This window comes from Pseudophryne corroboree, chromosome 3 (assembly GCF_028390025.1).
Source record: "Pseudophryne corroboree isolate aPseCor3 chromosome 3, aPseCor3.hap2, whole genome shotgun sequence".
NCBI lineage: Eukaryota > Metazoa > Chordata > Amphibia > Anura > Myobatrachidae > Pseudophryne > Pseudophryne corroboree.
The window spans coordinates 137670634-137691543 of record NC_086446.1 but is presented as its reverse complement, the minus strand read 5'-3'; positions in this window follow the sequence as shown (position 1 = coordinate 137691543).

Sequence of the window (20910 nt, the reverse complement as noted above, 5' to 3'; positions counted from 1 at the left end):
GGCAAGTTTACGCTTCTCCTCCGACAATTTTATTTTAGGTTTTGGAGTCCTTTTTTTTCTGATATTTGGTGTTTTGGATTTGACATGCTCTGTACTATGACATTGGGCATCGGCCTTGGCAGACGACGTTGCTGGCATTTCATCGTCTCGGCCATGACTAGTGGCAGCAGCTTCAGCACGAGGTGGAAGTGGATCTTGATCTTTCCCTAATTTTGGAACCTCAACATTTTTGTTCTCCATATTTTAATAGGCACAACTAAAAGGCACCTCAGGTAAACAATGGAGATGGATACTAGTATACAATTATGGACTGCCTGCCGAGTGCAGACACAGAGGTAGCCACAGCCGTGAACTACCGTACTGTACTGTGTCTGCTGCTAATATAGACTAGTTGATAAAGAGATGTCTATGTAACTATGTATGTATAAAGAAGAAAGAAAAAAAAACCACGGTTAGGTGGTATACAATTATGGACGGACTGCCTGCCGAGTGCAGACACAGAGGTAGCCACAGCCGTGAACTACCGCACTGTACTGTGTCTGCTGCTAATATAGACTGGTTGATAAAGAGATAGTATACTCGTAACTAGTATGTATGTATAAAGAAAGAAAAAAAAACCACGGTTAGGTGGTATATACAATTATGGACGGGCTGCCGAGTGCCGACACAGAGGTAGCCACAGCCGTGAACTACCGCACTGTACTGTGTCTGCTGCTAATATATAGACTGGTTGATAAAGAGATAGTATACTCGTAACTAGTATGTATGTATAAAGAAAGAAAAAAAAACCACGGTTAGGTGGTATATACAATTATGGACGGGCTGCCGAGTGCCGACACAGAGGTAGCCACAGCCGTGAACTACCGCACTGTACTGTGTCTGCTGCTAATATAGACTGGTTGATAAAGAGATAGTATACTCGTAACTAGTATGTATGTATAAAGAAAGAAAAAAAAACCACGGTTAGGTGGTATATACAATTATGGACGGGCTGCCGAGTGCCGACACAGAGGTAGCCACAGCCGTGAACTACCGCACTGTACTGTGTCTGCTGCTAATATATAGACTGGTTGATAAAGAGATAGTATACTCGTAACTAGTATGTATGTATAAAGAAAGAAAAAAAAACCACGGTTAGGTGGTATATACAATTATGGACGGGCTGCCGAGTGACGACACAGAGGTAGCCACAGCCGTGAACTACCGCACTGTACTGTGTCTGCTGCTAATATATAGACTGGTTGATAAAGAGATAGTATACTCGTAACTAGTATGTATGTATAAAGAAAGAAAAAAAAACCACGGTTAGGTGGTATATACAATTATGGACGGGCTGCCGAGTGCCGACACAGAGGTAGCCACAGCCGTGAACTACCGCACTGTACTGTGTCTGCTGCTAATATAGACTGGTTGATAAAGAGATAGTATACTCGTAACTAGTATGTATGTATAAAGAAAGAAAAAAAAACCACGGTTAGGTGGTATATACAATTATGGACGGGCTGCCGAGTGCCGACACAGAGGTAGCCACAGCCGTGAACTACCGCACTGTACTGTGTCTGCTGCTAATATATAGACTGGTTGATAAAGAGATAGTATACTCGTAACTAGTATGTATGTATAAAGAAAGAAAAAAAAAACCACGGTTAGGTGGTATATACAATTATGGACGGGCTGCCGAGTGCCGACACAGAGGTAGCCACAGCCGTGAACTACCGCACTGTACTGTGTCTGCTGCTAATATAGACTGGTTGATAAAGAGATAGTATACTCGTAACTAGTATGTATGTATAAAGAAAGAAAAAAAAACCACGGTTAGGTGGTATATACAATTATGGACGGGCTGCCGAGTGCCGACACAGAGGTAGCCACAGCCGTGAACTACCGCACTGTACTGTGTCTGCTGCTAATATAGACTGGTTGATAAAGAGATAGTATACTCGTAACTAGTATGACTATAAAGAAAGAAAAAAAAACCACGGTTAGGTGGTATATACAATTATGGACGGGCTGCCGAGTGCCGACACAGAGGTAGCCACAGCCGTGAACTACCGCACTGTACTGTGTCTGCTGCTAATATAGACTGGTTGATAAAGAGATAGTATACTACTAATATTATATATACTGGTGGTCAGGTCACTGGTCACTAGTCACACTGGCAGTGGCACTCCTGCAGCAAAAGTGTGCACTGTTTAATTTTAATATAATATTATGTACTCCTGGCTCCTGCTATAACCTATAACTGGCACTGCAGTGCTCCCCAGTCTCCCCCACAATTATAAGCTGTGTGAGCTGAGCACAGTCAGATATATATATATACATTGATGCAGCACACTGGGCTGAGCAGTGCACACAGATATGGTATGTGACTGAGTCACTGTGTGTATCGTTTTTTTCAGGCAGAGAACGGATATATTAAATAAAACAAACAACTGCACTGTCTGGTGGTCACTGTGGTCGTCAGTCACTAAACTCTGCACTCTCTTCTACAGTATCACAGCCTCAGGTCAATCTCTCTCTCTCTCAACCCTAATCTAAATGGAGAGGACGCCAGCCACGTCCTCTCCCTATCAATCTCAATGCACGTGTGAAAATGGCGGCGACGCGCGGCTCCTTATATAGAATCCGAGTCTCGCGAGAATCCGACAGCGTCATGATGACGTTCGGGCGCGCTCGGGTTAACCGAGCAAGGCGGGAGGATCCGAGTCTGCTCGGACCCGTGAAAAAAACATGAAGTTCGTGCGGGTTCGGATTCAGAGAAACCGAACCCGCTCATCTCTAATTAACACCTCAACCCTGGCACACCAAATGCACCAGATATCTGCAAAAATGCTCACGTACGGCTGAGCGACACTGGAGGAAATCACGCTCTAAGGCAGACTTCCTCCATTTCAAACTTATGCTCTCATCCTTCAGTGCTGCCCTTTCTCTTGCTAAACAGTCATACTTCAAGAACCTCATCTCCTCCCAGTCTTCCAACCCCCGGCGCCTCTTTGCCACTCTCAACTCACTCCTCTGCCCACCTCCACCTCATCTCCCTTCCTCACTCTCTGCTCTTGACTTTGCCACTTACTTCACATCCAAAATTGACTCCATACGTCAGGACATCACATCACACCAGACTATCAGTAACCAGCCTTCTCGCAACCCTTACGAACCCTCCCCATCCCTCGCACCAACTCTGTCATCTTTCTCCCATGCATCTGGAGAGGAAGTCATGGCCCTCATTCGTTCCTGTCCCCTCACCACCTCCCCACTTGACCCAATCCCCTCCTGCCTCCTTTGCCACCTCTCTTCTTCTGCTTTTTCCCATCTTTCCCACCTTCTCAATCTCTCCCTCTCATCAGGCACTGTCCCCTCTGCCTTCAAGCACGCTCTCATCTCTCCTATTCTTAAAAAACCTACCCTTGATCCAAACACTCTCTCCAACTACCGACCCATCTCTCTCCTCCCTTTTGCCTCCAAACTCCTTGAGCGTATTGTCTACAACCGCCTTACTTCCTTTCTTTCCTCACACTCACTGCTTGACCCATTCCAGTCTTGCTTCCGTCCTCTCCACTCCACTGAAACTGCCCTTACAAAAGTATGCAATGACCTCCATGCTGCTAAATCTAAGGGACACTACTCTCTACTTATTCTACTTGATCTCTCTGCTGCTTTTGACACTGTGGACCATCCTCTCCTACTGCAAATCCTTCACTCCATTGGTCTGCGTAACACAGCCCTCTCTTGGTTGTCGTCCTACCTTTCTGACCGTTCATTCTCTGTCTCCTCTCATGACTCCACCTCCCCCTCACTTCCACTAACTGTAGGGGTACCCCAAGGTTCTGTCCTTGGTCCTCTTCTCTTCTCTCTCTATACGTCCTCACTAAGTAAGCTCATTAGTTCTTTTGGTTTCCAATATCATCTCTATGCTGATGACACTCAAATCTATCTTTCCTCTCCAGACCTCTCCCCTACTCTCCTCACTCGTATCTCCAACTGTCTCTCTGCTATCTCTTCCTGGATGTCCCAGCTCTTTCTTAAACTTAACATGTCTAAGACCGAGCTGATCATCTTCCCTCCCTCCCGCATAACCTCACCTCCTACAATCTCATTATCTATTGATGGCACTACTATCTCCTCTACCCCCCAAGTGCGCTGTCTTGGAGTAATCCTTGACTCCTCCCTCTCCTTCAAACCACACATTCAGCACCTCTCACAAACCTGCCGTTTTCATCTAAAAAATATTTCCAGGATCAGACCCTTTCTGACCCAGGATGCTACTAAGACTCTTATCCACTCACTGGTCATCTCCAGACTGGACTGCTGTAATCTCTTCCTGACTGGCATTCCTGACAAATACCTCTCTCCACTCCAATCTATCCTCAATGCTGCTTCCCGGCTCATTTTCCTCACCAAACGCACTACGTCCACCTCTCCTCTCTTACTAGTCCTTCACTGGCTCCCCTTCCCTTTCAGAATCCATTTCAAGCTTCTCACACTTGCTTACAAAGCCCTCACCCACTCCGCTCCCATCTACATCTCTGATCTTATCTCGCTTTACACTCCCACCCGTCCTCTTCGCTCTGCTAATGCACACCGACTCCTGCCTACGGATTACTTCCTCCCACTCCTACCTCCAAGATTTTTCACGTGCTGCACCACTTCTCTGGAATTCCCTACCTCTCCCCCTCAGACTCTCCACCTCTCTACAAAACTTCAAACGGGCTCTCAAAACCCACTTCTTCACCAAACCCAGACAAATCTCATCCTAAACCTCTGTTCCACGCTCTCTATGTACCCCATCTGTCTCACCCCTGTCTGTCTACCCCTCCCTTTTAGAATGTAAGCTCTCACGAGCAGGGCCCTCTTCCCTCATGTGCTTACTCTTTTCTTACTTTAATAATCTTCAGCTGCACCAAATCCAGCAGTCTTCTGCCACCTGATACTTATTCCAGTGTCATCTGCTGATGTAGCTATGTTTATTTACCCTGTACTTGTCCTATATTGTCGTCAACTGTAAGTTGCTGTTTTCCTGTTTGATTATTTGTTTATGTACTCTGTAATTGGGCACTGCGGAACCCTTGTGGCGCCATATAAATAAAGGATAATAATAATAATAAATAATATAATATATAGCAGTACGGTACAGTAGGCCACTGCTCTACCTACCTCTGTGTCGTCAAGTATACTATCCATCCATACCTGTGGTGCATTTTAGAAAAAAAACATGTCTCGGCAGAGCAATCTATAAATCCATAATTTTTCAGACAGCAACAGTGGGTATTGTAATAGTCACCCAATCCATCACTTTTATAGGGTTACATGCACCCACATGCTACAGCCTGTCTCAATAATTTTACTGTCACGCTGTGTGTGTTTGTGTTTTTATTTGGGTATTTTTTGTTGTTGTAGAACTACAGGTACCAGCAAGCCCGTTATTTCCCCGCCTGCTGGTACTTGAGGTTCTCCAAGTACCAGCAAGCGGGGGAGGCTTGCTGGGCTTTGTAGTTCCACAACAACAAAAAACAATATTATTTTTTTACACACATGGCTATCAGCCCGGCACCCACCACCCAGGGGTGCTGGGGACAGCCTCGGGCTTTACCTCTGGCCCTTGGGTGCCTCGAGGGGAGGAACCTCTTGATTTAAGGGGTCCCCACTCCTCCAGGGAACCCCGGCCAGGGGTGACTAGTTGGAGGGGTAATGCCAGGGCCGCAGGGACCTACATAAAAGTGTCCCCCGGCTGTGGCATTATCTCTCTGGCTAGTGGAGCCCGGTGCTGGTTTTAAAAATATGGGGGACCCCTACATCTTTTGTCCCACGTATTTTTGGAACCTGGACCGTTCTAAGAGCCCGGTGCTGGTTGTCTAAATACGGGGAACCCCTGTCCAATTTTCCCCCCAGTATTTAAATAACCAGGACCGGCTCAAAGAGCCCGAGGCTGGTTATACTAAGGAGGGGGGACCTCACGCATTTTTTTTAACCCATTCAGACCCTTCTCCTTTAAGTTAATGGAAGCCCTGGACAACAAAATTGCATTCATGTCCTCCTCCCTCACCCTTCCCAGTCCCAAACACTCATTTTTTTTCTCTTTAAAAATGTATAATATATAACAAGAACAATGAGCAGGCAGGCAGCGGGCATTGGCGGCATCGGACTGAGATAGAAATTAGTGGTGGAGGGCTGGGTCAGTTGATTGTGGGAGAGTTTGTAAGCCATTGGCGGTGGCAGCGGGTATCGGCTCAGAGGCAGTAGCGGGCATTGGCTAAGGGTCATCGGCAGGATTCGGCGGAAATTATGGCTGTAGTGCCTCACTAGCCACTGACCTCACCGCACGCCACTGTGGGACAGATGTAACATGCAGAGAGAGGTAGATTTGGGAGGGGGAATGTCCTAGCATAACTGTTAATTGCAGTGTAATACTGTAATTCAGCTGTGCAGCATTTGTGGCTAAATGTCAAAGAAGCCAGTATTTACCCTGCATGCAAAACAATAAATGTATTTGAACATACCTCCCAACTATACCAATTTTTGCAGGACAGTCACTTTTTTTGGGAATGTCCAGCTAACCCAAACAACCCCCCCCCCCCTGTGGGGGCCGCAGTGTCCCATAGTCATGGGGAACGGGGGGGGGGGGGGGATGGCTCCCTGTAGCTTGTTGCTCTGCAAATATGCACATTGTGGGTAATTCAGACCTGATCGCTAGGGTGTGTTTTTTGCATCCCTGTAATCAGGTAGTTGCCGCCTACAGCGGAAGGGAAAATTTGCTGTGCAGGTGTGTGATCACATGTGCACAAGAGCTGCACAGCTCAGCACTTACTCAGCCATTGAGGTGACGTCACAAATCCTCCCACAAAACGCCCGGTCCCTCCAGGGTTTTTCCGGACACTCCCTAGAAACATTCAGTTGCCACCCACACAAACACCCTCTTCTTGTCAATCTTCTTGTGATCTCCGGACCGTCGCACTTACGCATTGTGGCGCATACGCATGTGCAGACCTGATTGCCCGCTGGGTGAAAATAAATTGAAGCGATCTGGTCTGAATAAGCCTCAATGTCTATTCACGGGAGACAGAGGGGCTGGGGCATGGCCAGCAGCTCACAGATCACCTATAATGACAAAAATGGGAGACATGGCTCATGATCGCGATATACCTGCGAAGGTACGCCCTCTACTGATTGACAGGCAGAGGCATTCGCATTTTCTGCGGGGCACCCGGAGAAAATGTAGGCACACGCACAGGATGGACCCTGCGTATATGCCCCCATCCTCTTCATAGTTTTTGCGGTTGGAACGCGTATTACGATCCAAACTGAATTAGGCCCTATGTCTTATATACACGAGCAGTGTGAAAATGGGGGTAATTCGATGGGGGTAATTCCAAGTTGATCGCAGCAGGAATTTTGTTAGCAGTTGGGCAAAACCATGTGTACTGCAGGGGAGGCAGATATAACATGTGCAGAAAGAGTTAGATTTGGGTGAGTTATTTTGTTTCTGTGCAGGGTAAATACTGACTGCTTTATTTTTACACTGCAAATTAGATTGCAGATTGAACAGACCACACCCAAATCTAACTCTCTCTGCACATGTTAAATCTGCCTTCCCTGCAGTGCACATAGGTGGTCATTCCGAGTTGTTCGCTCGGTAATTTTCTTCGCATCGCAGCGATTTTCAGCTTAATGCGCATGCGCAATGTTCGCACTGCGACTGCGCCAAGTAAATTTGCTATGCAGTTAGGAATATTACTCACGGTTTTTTCATCGTTCTGGTGATCGTAATGTGATTGACAGGAAGTGGGTGTTTCTGGGCGGAAACAGACCGTTTTAGGGGCGTGTGGGAAAAAATGCTACCGTTTCTGGGAAAAACGCGGTAATGGCTGGAGAAACGGAGGAGTGTCTGGGCGAACGCTGGGTGTGTTTGTGACGTCAAACCAGGAACGACAAGCACTGAACTGATCGCACTGGCAGAGTAAGTCTCGAGCTACTCAGAAACTGCACAGAGATGTCTTATCGCAATATTGCAAATCTTTCGTTCGCAATTTTAAGATGCTAAGATTCACTCCCAGTAGGCGGCGGCTTAGCGTGTGCAATGCTGCTAAAAGCAGCTTGCGAGCGAACAACTCGGAATGAGGGCCATGGGGGGTAATTCTGAGTTGATCGCAGCAGGATTTTTGTTAGCAGTTGGGCAAAACCATGTGCACTGCATTTACGAACAGATGATTTTTTATATAAATTTTAAAATGTTAGTAAATGTGTGTTTTTTTTTTCAACCTGGAAGCCCAACATCGATTAAGATCGATCTTAAATAGACCCCTGGGTTTTAAGGATAACCATGGTTGAGTCCAATGGTTAATTCACATTGACCGAAGTTCTAATTAAGTCACCTGTGCTCAAGCATGATATCCTTAAAATCTGGATTGCAATGACAGCATTTGGGAACTATGCCTAAGGGTTTAATTTTTACATTTATCCACTGACAATAAATCTACCTACAATATCCCTGTAACTGTTATGATTACAGTATTTCACTAAATAATTTAATTTGCTGAACCTTCTGTAAAAAGAAATATTAAGATGCTGTAATTCCCAGATGCAGCAAATTTGTTAGCTAGTGGGCAAAACCATGTGCACTGCAGGGATGGGGGGGGGGGGCAGATATAACATTTGCAGAGAGATTTAGGTGGGTTATATTGTTTGTGTGCAGGGTAAATACTGGCTATTTTGATTTTACACTGCAATTTAGATTTCAGTTTGAACACACCGCACCAAAATCTAACTCTCTCTGCACATATTATACACCCCCCCCCCTGCAGTGTACATGGTTTTAGCTAATAAATTTGCTGCTGTGATCAGATCTGAGTTAAGCCCTATGTATTTTGCACTGGCAAAGGGTTAGAGGCCTTGCTGTAGAGCTCACACCTTTCTTATCATGCATTGTAATATTTCCTATGTCCTGATGTTGTGCTCTCTGCTCCATCCAAGTAAACAGCAATGTAGCATGGCTATCAAAGAGCGTGAAGATTGCAGATTTCCTGTGATTAATGCTAAAGAATGCTATTATAGAGGCTGCTGCTTTAATTCAAGTGTCACTGGGGTTAAATGGTGTTTTTACCTTAAAAACACAGGTAGAGTATACAGTACAGTGGTAGAGTGGGAGCATGTAGTGCTATTGATTACAGATTTGATGGAGCTTAAACATGGATAAGGTCCATAGCTATAAGAGTTTATCTTGTGTATCCTTTATTCTTAGTCATGGTCAGATAAGATTAGAAAATACCATTTAAGTGGAAATTTCCTGTTAGCTGTTTTAGCTAAATTGCACCAGTTAAAAAAAAAAAAAAAAACTAAGCTGCTGTAATTCCTGGATGTTTCCTTACTGCATCAACAGGAAGTGACAAGAAACAATGTAATGTGGAACCGTACAGCAGAAGGGATTGCGGCTACCCCACAATAAGTGCAGCGGAATGTAAGAAGAGGAATTGTTGCTTTGACTGCAGCATTCCCGGGGTTAACTGGTGTTTCTTCAAGTCACAAGGTATGGAGCTGCTGTATAGTTACTCGCAAGTCAGTAGTTGTATGATGCTCACACCTGTTAAGCTGGATACACACAGAATGCCCTACACAGTGGGTGAAATGAGCGCCCCCCCCCCACCCCCGTACGCTCAGCACACATCACGCTGTGCTGAGCGGGGGGAGAGATGTGTGCTGAGCAGTTCGCTCAGCACACATCTCTCCCCAAAATCGGGCCGTGAATACGGACCTTTAAACTGGATCCACACTTAGATTATCTGTCCAATTTTTTTTTTCTAGTTGAAACAAAATTATGCTAATATGTGGCAGCAAATGACAATTGACCATTTGCTCACAAACACTGGAAAACATCCAAAAATGGTCATTTAGATAAATTGGTTAAATCCATTTCATTTAGCTAATTTATCCAAACTACCTTTAGTGTATCTTTGTGGGTGAATGATGTGTGGGTCAGTGTTGAGGGTGGTGGAGGAGATGGGTAATAGGCACAGCAGGGTGTGGACAGTCAAATAGTGTGCTTAGATGTTCAGAGTCATTGTATGAGACTCTGGCAACAGTGACTTGATGAGTCTGGTGTCCATAGGGTGGGACGCACTAACCTTTTTATGCTATTGAAATAGTTCTCCTCCTGACCGACGCAGTTCCTTGCTCCGAGGTTGGTGTATTGTCCTGTTGCAGCGCCTCTCCACTGTGGTCACAGTGAGCTGTGTGGTGTTGCTGGCGCATGCCAATCTCCCCCCAACCTCCCTCTGGCATTTCAGACCTACGTACGCATGATGGGATCTTGTATGATATGCGCGTGTGCTGTAGAGATGAAAGTGGCGGTGAGGAGGCAGATCGTGAAATGGGGAAACTTTGTGGACTGTTAGCGAAGGGGAGCACTGGGCAATCTGAGTTGCAAAGAGGGCAGCAGAAGAGGTTATTGCATGTGCACTGGTGACAGGTCCATCCTTGGTGGCTAGCCTCAGTGGTAAAGGGGTACATGAGCTAGTGTCCCTTGGTCAGCCATGTACCATGGCCACCTCCCTACCTCCTATATATTCTCCCTAATCTGTCACTTTGTTACGGTCTGCTGCTGGCACTGGTGTATCGTCCTGCAGATGCCGTCTCCGCCCATTGCTGTGACTTCCCCCAGAGTTAGCCACACAGAGTGACAGATCTGGGAAAATATATAGGAGATCATTACTTTCACTTGCAGCCTACCTTTTTTTTTGCAGCCTAGCATGCTCCTGACCCCTTCTCTCACTAATACTTATACAACATTCATGAACTCATCTTAAGGTTTCTTTATTATTCAGTCACACTGTCTTGGATCCAAACCATTTCCTGTGGCATTGCAGTCAAACAATTGAGCTATTTACCCTTGCATAGAAAGGTATAATCTAAGCTAGAGAATTCTATTTGGAGCTCACCTTGTACTTTGTGAAGAAATAATCAGCATTGTGGCTGAGCAGATATATGGAGTGTGTGGCTGCACACTGCATTGATCTGCTGAGTTGCAATGCTAATAATATTTTTTTGCAAATTACCAATAGCTTCATATAATGTTCACAATTTTTATGCAGGATCAAGTAGCTCAATGTGTAGGGTGTTTGATTAGAATTCAACAGGTTATAGGTTTGAATCCTGGGTATGGTAGTTTGAGGTGTTATTTAATAAAGTGTGTTTATATATTAGTCACACATGGCTTACTTGTACAAATGGCATGTCACCAGTTAGTGCTGACTGCTGATATGCCATTTGCACAAGCAAGCCATGTGTGACTGTATATGCATTTAAGGAGGGCCCCCCGGCAATACCACAAACCATTGAGTGTCAAGTATACTAGATATATCTTCATATCTCATGTGCTTTCTCTGAGACCAATCTTGTTATGCCCCTTCCCCACGAGGCATGCGCCTTTTGTCCATATTGCAAAAATAGTGGGGGGGGGGGGGGGGCATATAATTCTTTGTCACAGGGCACCAAAAAGTCTAGTTATGGCTCTGGTATGCATTATGTAATCTGGCAGACCATCTCTCCAACACTGGCTGATTGGAATAGAAATCCGGTTATCTATGTGAGCAAATGACCATCAACGATTTACTCTCAAACACTAGAAAATGGACAAAAATGGTCCCCTAAACAAATTGGTTAAATTTTGGGTTTAACCAATTTGTGTAATGACCATTTTTGACCACTTTTCTAGCGTTTGGGAGCAAATGGTTAATCGACATTTGCTCCTATACATTACCAGATTTTTATTCCATCCATCCAGACTGGATAGATAGCCTGACAGATAATTGTGTAGTGTACGCCCAGGATAACTGTCAGTTATGCTTTCTTTTATGATGGCACACAAATGGGTGGGCAGATCCAGGGCAAGCACTGCCCACTCATGCATAGTTGTCAACTGATGTGAAGTTCCAGGGGGCAATCTCAGTTATAAATAAAAGTATCTGGAAATTGTCCCTAGTTTAATAAAAAAAATAAAATAAATTGATCAACTCCATTTATTTAGTATGATATCCCAGGTGATAGGATGCCGGCAGTCAGAATAACATGCTTTATTAAATAACACATCTCAAACTACAATACCCAGGTTTCAAACCTATAACCTGTTGAATTCTAATCAAACACCCTACCCATTGAGCTATTTGATCCTGCATAAAATTTGTTAACATTATATGAAGCTATTGGTACTTTGAAAAAAAAAAGTACCAGCATTGCAACGCAGCAGATCCATGCAGTTTGCAGCCACACACTACATGTATCTGCTCAGCCACAATGCTGATTATTTCTTCACAAAGTACAAGGTGAGCTCCAAATAGAATTCTCTATCTTAGAATTATACCTTTCTATGCCAAACCTAGAAGTCGGGCCCCCCACCCTGGGATCCCCCAGAGGGAGGCCCGCCCCGTCATGCGGCAGGCTTGTCCGTTTTGGAAGCAGGCTGACGGGCAGCCCAGGCTTGCTTCAGTCTGGGCTTGGCAGGTCTGGAAGCATGAGCTTGCTTTGGGTATGCCTGACCATGGGTACGCTTTACCTGGACGATGAAAGGGCCAAGGAAAAGTACTTTTAGCCTTCTGCGTGGTAGGAGTCATACTAGGTAGGCAAGTTGTTTTAGCAGTAGCCAGATCAGCTACAATCTTATTGAGGTCTTCTCCAAAGAGAGTGTCTCCCTTGAAAGGAAGCACCTCCAGGGTTTTCTTGGAATCCATATCCACCGACCAGGATCTCAACCAGCTGTATAAAGTATTACCTTGGAACTGGCTCTCCACTCCCCATTATCTGGTTATCATGACTTCCTCCGCCAGTTTCCAGACTCGCTTGCTGAAGCTCGGCCACTTCTTCCTAGCAGCAGGCTCCTGGATCACTGGGCAGCAGAGGTGCTTGGGAGCCGGATGGGGGAGGAGCAATAAGGCATGCAGCCTTTGGCACCCACACACCCCCCCACACACACACACACACACACACACACACACACACACACCCCCACACACACACACACACACACACACACACACACCAAAAAAGAACATATCCCAGTTTAACATAACGCTATGTGGTGCAAGGTATGGAGCTGGTCACTTGTATCAGACCTCTGACATTTGCCTTTTCACCCATATTGCATACTTTTTCTTGCAGGTTGTGTCTTAATTCAAGAAGTGTTCTAAGTACTTCAGCTTAGTATCTTTACTGACCCCTCTTTACCCCACACTACATAACTGACCCCTCTATACCCTACACTACATCACTGACCTTTCTATAACCATCACTGCATTACTGACCACTCTTTACAGTACACTGACCTCTATATACCTGCTAGTACATCCCTGATGCCTATATTCCCTACGCTACATCCCTGACACCTCTATTCCCTACGCCACATCCCTGATGCCTCTATTCCCTACGCCACATCCCTGACGCCTCTATTCCCTACGCCACATCCCTGACGCCTCTATTCCCTACGCCACATCCCTGACGCCTCTATTCCCTACGCCACATCCCTGACGCCTCTATTTCCTACGCCACATCCCTGATGCCTCTATTTCCTACGCCACATCCATGACGCCTCTATTCCCTACGCCACATCCCTGACGCCTCTATTCCCTACGCCACATCCCTGACGCCTCTATTCCCTACGCCACATCCCTGACGCCTCTATTCCCTACGCCACATCCCTGACGCCTCTATTCCCTACGCTACATCCCTGACGCCTCTATTCCCTACGCTACATCCCTGACGCCTCTATTCCCTACGCTACATCCCTGACGCCTCTATACAGTACTATGCATTACTGATCCCTCTAGACCATACATCCTCATTACATCAGAGAGTTAGTGAAACACTGGAAAAAATAAGGGTATAAGTGGACTACAGAAACTGATGCTCTAAACAAAGGAGAGAGAGAGAGAGAGAGAGTAAAGCACAAGGGAAAGTGGGCAATTGGAACACCATAGAGAGAGGAGAGATAGAAATGCCTGAAAAAGTAAAGGGGGTTGGGTATGGCATCCGGCGCTCGGGATTCCAGAGGTCACATGATCCCCAATCCTAATACTAACCCTCTGGGGGGGTGGCGGATAGGGCTAACCCTCAGGGGGTGGCAGCTAGGGCTACCCCCCCCCCCTCCTAGTGCCTTCCCTTACACCACCTCCCCTGGTCCGACTCCTAACCCTCCCTCCAATACTCACCTTCGGGATGTTGGCTGTCTGTGTGCCGGCACCAGTCTCCCAAGTGGTGTCAGGATTCCAACATCGGTCAAATGACCGCCGGTATACCGTCTGCCAGGATGGTAAATGTATCCTGAGGACAGGTAGTGAGTGTGGAGGGATAGGTGGTTCAGTAAAATGTAACGGCTCAAACTGCGATCATTCACTGATAAATTGATTAATAGCTCTCCCTTTTTAACCATTGCAATTATAAAAGCAATGTTTTTTAAACTTTTAAATAAAGCTTGTTAGCATCCCCAGCACACGGTATATGCTTGGGAGATGTAGTTATCAATATGAAAACATTTAATTACTGTATGAACTCTAATCCCCCAACTGAAACCTGGATGGTGCTCCTGGCAAGTGACATCCTGGCCAAGGGGTAGATACGCCCCTGAGGGTCAGGGCCAGCAACAGAAATCTTGGGCCCCAGTACACTGATATCTCTGGGGCCCCCTTAAGCCCCCCTTAACTTGGCAGAGGGATCTTTAAAAAAAAAAATGGAGCCTTTGACTCGGACAGTCAGTGAGGCCGGCAGGTGGTTTTCATACTGGGCTATCCAGCTCTTCGGTGGCGGTGGCAGGGACATTCAGAAAAGGGCCAGCACAGCAACATGCATAATAATGGCAATACAGTATGGACCACAAGGACTGGACAAAGTGATGGGGTAAAAGGAGGGGGGAGGGTTTAGTTGGCCTGTTGACACTGCAGCATACTTACGACTGCAAGGGATATAGGACTCTTGAGTTCACGGGCCAATTTCATGGCAGTCTCGGATAGGAGGGCATTGTGGATTCACCAAGGGAATGCTGATGCTGACTCCAAGAAGAAAGGGAGTCTCTTCCCTATGAAGGTGAAGCCTTGTTTGGCGACGGCCTAGTTAATTTGATCTCGGCAGCTCCCGCAGGTAAGTCAACCTTCTTGCCCTATGTTCCCTCTCAACGGATGAAGACGCATCATTATCTACCGCAGTCATTTTGGCCCAATAGATATGCAAGAAGTTAAGATTCCCCTTTCTTTGCAGGTAGAGGAAGGAGAAGGAAGAGGTCTGTAGCCTCTTCAAGATCGCAGGAGCAGAGATTGTCCTCTGCTTCTGCCAAATCCACTGCATGACGCTGGGGCTTTCTTGCAGGAGCCAACACCAGTGGGGGCACGTCTAAAACTCTTCAGACAGTTCTGGATTCATTCGGACCTGGACTCGTGGGTTTTACAAATAGTGTCCCAAGGGTACAAACTGGGGTTTCAAGACGTTCCCCCTCACCGATTGTTCAAATTGGCCTTAGTCAGCAGGGAGAAGGTTTTTATTCAAGCCTCTTCGTGGTCCCGAAGCCGGACGGCTCAGTCAGACCAATCTAAAATCTGAAATCCCTCAATTTCTTCCTAAAGAAATTCAATTTCAAGATGGAATCTCTCAGGGTAGTGATCTCCAGTCCGGAGGAAAGAGATTTCATGGTTTTGGTAGACATAAAGGATGCCTACTTACATGTTCCCATTTAGCCACTGCATCAAGCTACCTAAGGTTTGCAATTCAGGATTGTCATTACCAATTTCAGACATTGCCGTTTGGTCTGTCCACGGCTCCGAGGATTTTCACCAGGGTGATGGCGGAAATGATGGTTCTCCTTCGCAAGCAAGGAGTCACAATTATCCCGTACTTGGATGATCTCCTGATAAAGGCGAGATCCAGGGACCAGTTGGTGCAAAACATTGCAGTCTCCCTGACAGTTCTTCAACAACATGGTTGGCTCCTACACTTGCCAAAATCGCAGTTGGTCCCAATGACGCGGTAGTTGTTTTTGGGAGTCATACTAGACACAGAAGAGGTTTTCTTCCAGGGGAAAGGCTATGGAGATCCAGAGTCTGGTCAAACAAATTCTGAAACCAGCAAGAGTGTTAATCCATCAATGCATTTGGTTGCTGGGGAAGATGGTTGTGGCCTACGAGCCCATTCAGTTTGGCAGGTTCCATGCCAGAGTGTTCCAGTGGGACCTGTAGGACAAGTGGTCCGGATACCACCTACACATGCACCGGAGGATAATCCTGTCTTCCAAGACCAGAATCTCACTCCATTGGTGGCTGCACAGTTCTCACCTCCTAGAGGGGCGATGGTTCGGGATCCAGCACTGGATCCTAGGGACCACAGATGCAACCCTCCGAGGCTGGGGAGCAGTCACACAGGGGGAAAACGTCCAAGGAAGATGGTCAAGTCAGGAAAGTTGTCTCCACATAAATGTTCTGGAGTTAAGGGCCATTTAATAACTGCAGACACAGTACACACTGGGACGGGTGCCCAGCATCCTCTACAGACTAAGAGAAAAGGATTTACCGGTAGGTATTAAAATCCTAGTTTCTCTAACGTCCTAGAGGATGCTGGGGACTCCGTAAGGACCATGGGGATAGACGGGCTCCGCAGAGTTCATGATCTTCACTGAGGTAACGCACAGCACTGCAGCTGTGCGCCATTGCTCCCATACACCTCACATACTCCGGTCACTGTAAGGGTGCAGGGCGCAGGGGGGGCACCCTGGGCAGCAATATAAACCTCTTTTTGGCAAAAATATAACATATAAACAGCTGGGCACTGTATATATGTATGAGCCCCCGCCAATTTTACAGTTTAAGCGGGACAGAAGCCCGCCGCCGAGGGGGCGGGGCTTCTCCCTCAGCACTCACCAGCGCCATTTTTTCTCCACAGCACCGCTGAGAGGAAGCTCCCCGGACTCTCCCCTGCTTATACCACGGTAGAGAAGATGGTTGAAAAGAGGGGGGGGGGCACAAAATTCGGCGCAAATTACATACAGCAGCGCTACTGGACAAACATTAAGTTACTGTGTTATTCCTGGGTTATATAGCGCTGGGGTGTGTGCTGGCATACTCCCTCTCTGTCTCTCCAAAGGGCCTTGTGGGGAAACTGTCTTCAGAAAAAGCATTCCCTGTGTGTGTGGTGTGTCGGTACACGTGTGTCGACATGTCTGAGGAAGAAGGCTATATTAGAGAGGAGCGGGAGCAAATGAATGTGGTGTCCTCGCTGACACCTGATTGGATGGATATGTGGAATGCTTTAAATGCTAGTGTAAACTCATTGTACAAAAGATTAGTCAAGGCTGAAGCTTTGGGACAGTCAGGGTCTCAACCCATGCCTGATCCTATGTTGCAGGGACTGTCAGGGTATCATAAGCGCCCACTATCCCAGATTGTTGACACAGATACCGACATGGATTCTGACTCCAGTGTCGATTACGATGATGCAAAGTTACAGCCAAAATTGTCAAAATCCATTCGATATATGATTATGGCAATAAAATAAGAATTTACTTACCGATAATTCTATTTCTCGTAGTCCGTAGTGGATGCTGGGGACTCCGTCAGGACCATGGGGAATAGCGGCTCCGCAGGAGACAGGGCACAAAAGTAAAAGCTTTAGGATCAGGTGGTGTGCACTGGCTCCTCCCCCTATGACCCTCCTCCAAGCCTCAGTTAGGATACTGTGCCCGGACGAGCGTACACAATAAGGAAGGATTTTAAATCCCGGGTAAGACTCATACCAGCCACACCAATCACACTGTACAACCTGTGATCTGAACCCAGGTAACAGCATGATAACAGCGGAGCCTCTGAAAAGATGGCTCACAACAATAATAACCCGATTTTTGTAACAATAACTATGTACAAGTATTGCAGACAATCCGCACTTGGGATGGGCGCCCAGCATCCACTACGGACTACGAGAAATAGAATTATCGGTAAGTAAATTCTTATTTTCTCTAACGTCCTAAGTGGATGCTGGGGACTCCGTCAGGACCATGGGGATTATACCAAAGCTCCCAAACGGGTGGGAGAGTGCGGATGACTCTGCAGCACCGAATGAGAGAACTCCAGGTCCTCATCAGTCAGGGTGTGCCCCTGACCAAGTATCAGCTCGGCAAAGTTGTAAAGCCGAGAGCCCTCGGGCAGCCGCCCAAGATGAGCCCACCTTCCTTGTGAAATGGGCATTTACATATTTTGGCTGTGGCAGGCCTGCCACAGAATGTGCAAGCTGAATTGTACTACACATCCAACTAGCAATCGTCTGCTTAGAAGCAAGAGCACCCAGTTTGTTGGGTGCATACAGGATAACAGCAAGTCAGTTTTCCTGACTCCAGCCGTCCTGGAAACCGATATTTTCAGGGCCCTGACAACATCTAGCAACTTGGAGTCCTCCAAGTCCCTAGTAGCCGCAGGTACCACAATAAGCTGGTTCAGGTGAAACGCTGACACCACCTTAGGGAGAAACTGGGGACGAGTCCGCAGCTCTGCCCTGTCCGAATGGACAATCAGATATGGGCTTTTGTGAGACAAAGCCGCCAATTCCGACACTCGCCTGGCCGAGGCCAGGGCCGCCAACATCATGGTCACTTTCCATGTGAGATATTTCAAATCCACAGATTTGAGCGGTTTAAACCAATGTGATTTTAGGAATCCCAGAACTACGTTGAGATCCCACAGTGCCACTGGAGGCACAAAAGGGGGTTGTATATGCAGTACTCCCTTGACAAACTTCTGGACTTCAGGAACTGAAGCCAATTCTTCTGGAAGAAAATCGACCGGGCCGAAATTTGAACCTTAATGGACCCCAATCTGAGGCCCATAGACACTACTGTTTGCAGGAAATGCAGGAATCGACCGAGTTGAAATTTCTTCGTGGAGCCTTCCTGGCCTCACACCACGCAACATATTTTCACCACATGTGGTGATAATGTTGTGCGGTCACGTCCTTCCTGGCTTTGACCAGGGTAGGAATGACCTCTTCCGGAATGCCTTTTTCCCTTAGGATCCGGCGTTCAACCGCCATGCCGTCAAACGCAGCCGCGGTAAGTCTTGGAACAGACATGGTACTTGCTGAAACAAGTCCCTTCTTAGCGGCAGAGGCCATGAGTCCTCTGTGAGCATCTCTTGAAGTTCCGGGTACCAAGTCCTTCTTGGCCAATCCGGAGCCACGAGTATAGTTCTTACTCCTCTACGTCTTATAATTCTCAATACCTTGGGTATGAGAAGCAGAGGAGGTAAGACATACACCGACTGGTACACCCACGGTGTTACCAGAACGTCCACAGCTATTGCCTGAGGGTCTTTTGACCTGGCGCAATACTTGTCCAGTTTTTTGTTCAGGCGGGACGCCATCATGTCCACCTTTGGTCTTTCCCAACGGTTCACAATCATGTGGAAGACTTCCCGATGAAGTCCCCACTCTCCCGGGTGGAGGTTGTGCTGAGGAATTCTGCTTCCCAGTTGTCCACTCCCGGAATGAACACTGCTGACAGTGCTATCACATGATTTTGCGCCCAGCGAAAAATCCTTGCAGTTTCTGCCATTGCCCTCCTGCTTCTTGTGCCGCCCTGTCTGTTTACGTGGGCGACTGCCATGTTGTTGTCCCACTGGATCAATACCGGCTGACCTTGAAGCAGAGGTCTTGCTAAGCTTAGAGCATTGTAAATTGCCCTTAGCTCCAGTATATTTATGTGGAGAAAAGTCTCCAGACTTGATCACACTCCCTGGAAATTTTTTCCTTGTGTGACTGCTCCCCAGCCTCTCAGGCTGGCCTCCGTGGTCACCAGCATCCAATCCGGAATGCCGAATCTGCGGCCCTCTAGAAGATGAGCACTCTGTAACCACCACAGGAGAGACACCCTTGTCCTTGGAGATAGGGTTATCCGCTGATGCATCTGAAGATGCGATCCGGACCATTTGTCCAGCAGATCCCACTGAAAAGTTCTTGCGTGGAATCTGCCGAATGGAATCGCTTCGTAATAAGCCACCATTTTTCCCAGGACTCTTGTGCAATGATGCACTGACACTTTTCCTGGTTTTAGGAGGTTCCTGACTAGCTCGGATAAATCCCTGGCTTTCTCCTCCGGGAGAAACACCTTTTTCTGGACTGTGTCCAGAACCATCCCTAGGAACAGCAGACGTGTCGTCGGAAACGGCTGCGATTTTGGATATTTAAAATCCACCCGTGCTGTCGTAGAACTACTTGAGATAGTGCTACTCCGACTTCCAACTGTTCTCTGGACCCTGCCCTTATCAGGAGATCGTCCAAGTAAGGGATAATTAAGACGCTTTTTCTTTGAAGAAGAATCATCATTTCGGCCATTACTTTGGTAAAGACCCGGGGTGCCGTGGACAATCCAAACGGCAGCGTCTGAAACTGATAGTGACAGTTCCGTACCACGAACCTGAGGTACCCTTGGTGAGAAGGGCAATTTGGGACATGGAGGTAAGCAACCTTGATGTCCAGGGACACCCTATTGGTTCGCTATCACTGCTCTGAGTGACTCCATCTTGATTTGAACCTTTGTATGTAAGTGTTCAAAGATTATCCATTTAGAATAGGTCTCACCGAGCCGTCCGGCTTCAGTACCACAATATAGTGTGGAATAATACCCCTTTCCTTGTTGTAGGAGGGGTACTTTGATTATCACCTGCTGGGAATACAGCTTGTGAATTGTTTCCAATACTGCCTCCCTGTCGGAGGAAGACGTTGGTAAAACAGACATCAGGAGCCTGCGAGGGGGAGACGTCTCGAATTTCCAATCTGTACCCCTGGGATACTACTTGTAGGATCCAGGGGTCCACTTGCGAGTGAGCCCACTACGCGCTGAAACTCTTGAGACGACCCCCCACCGCACCTGAGTCCGCTTGTACGGCCCCCGCGTCATGCTGAGGA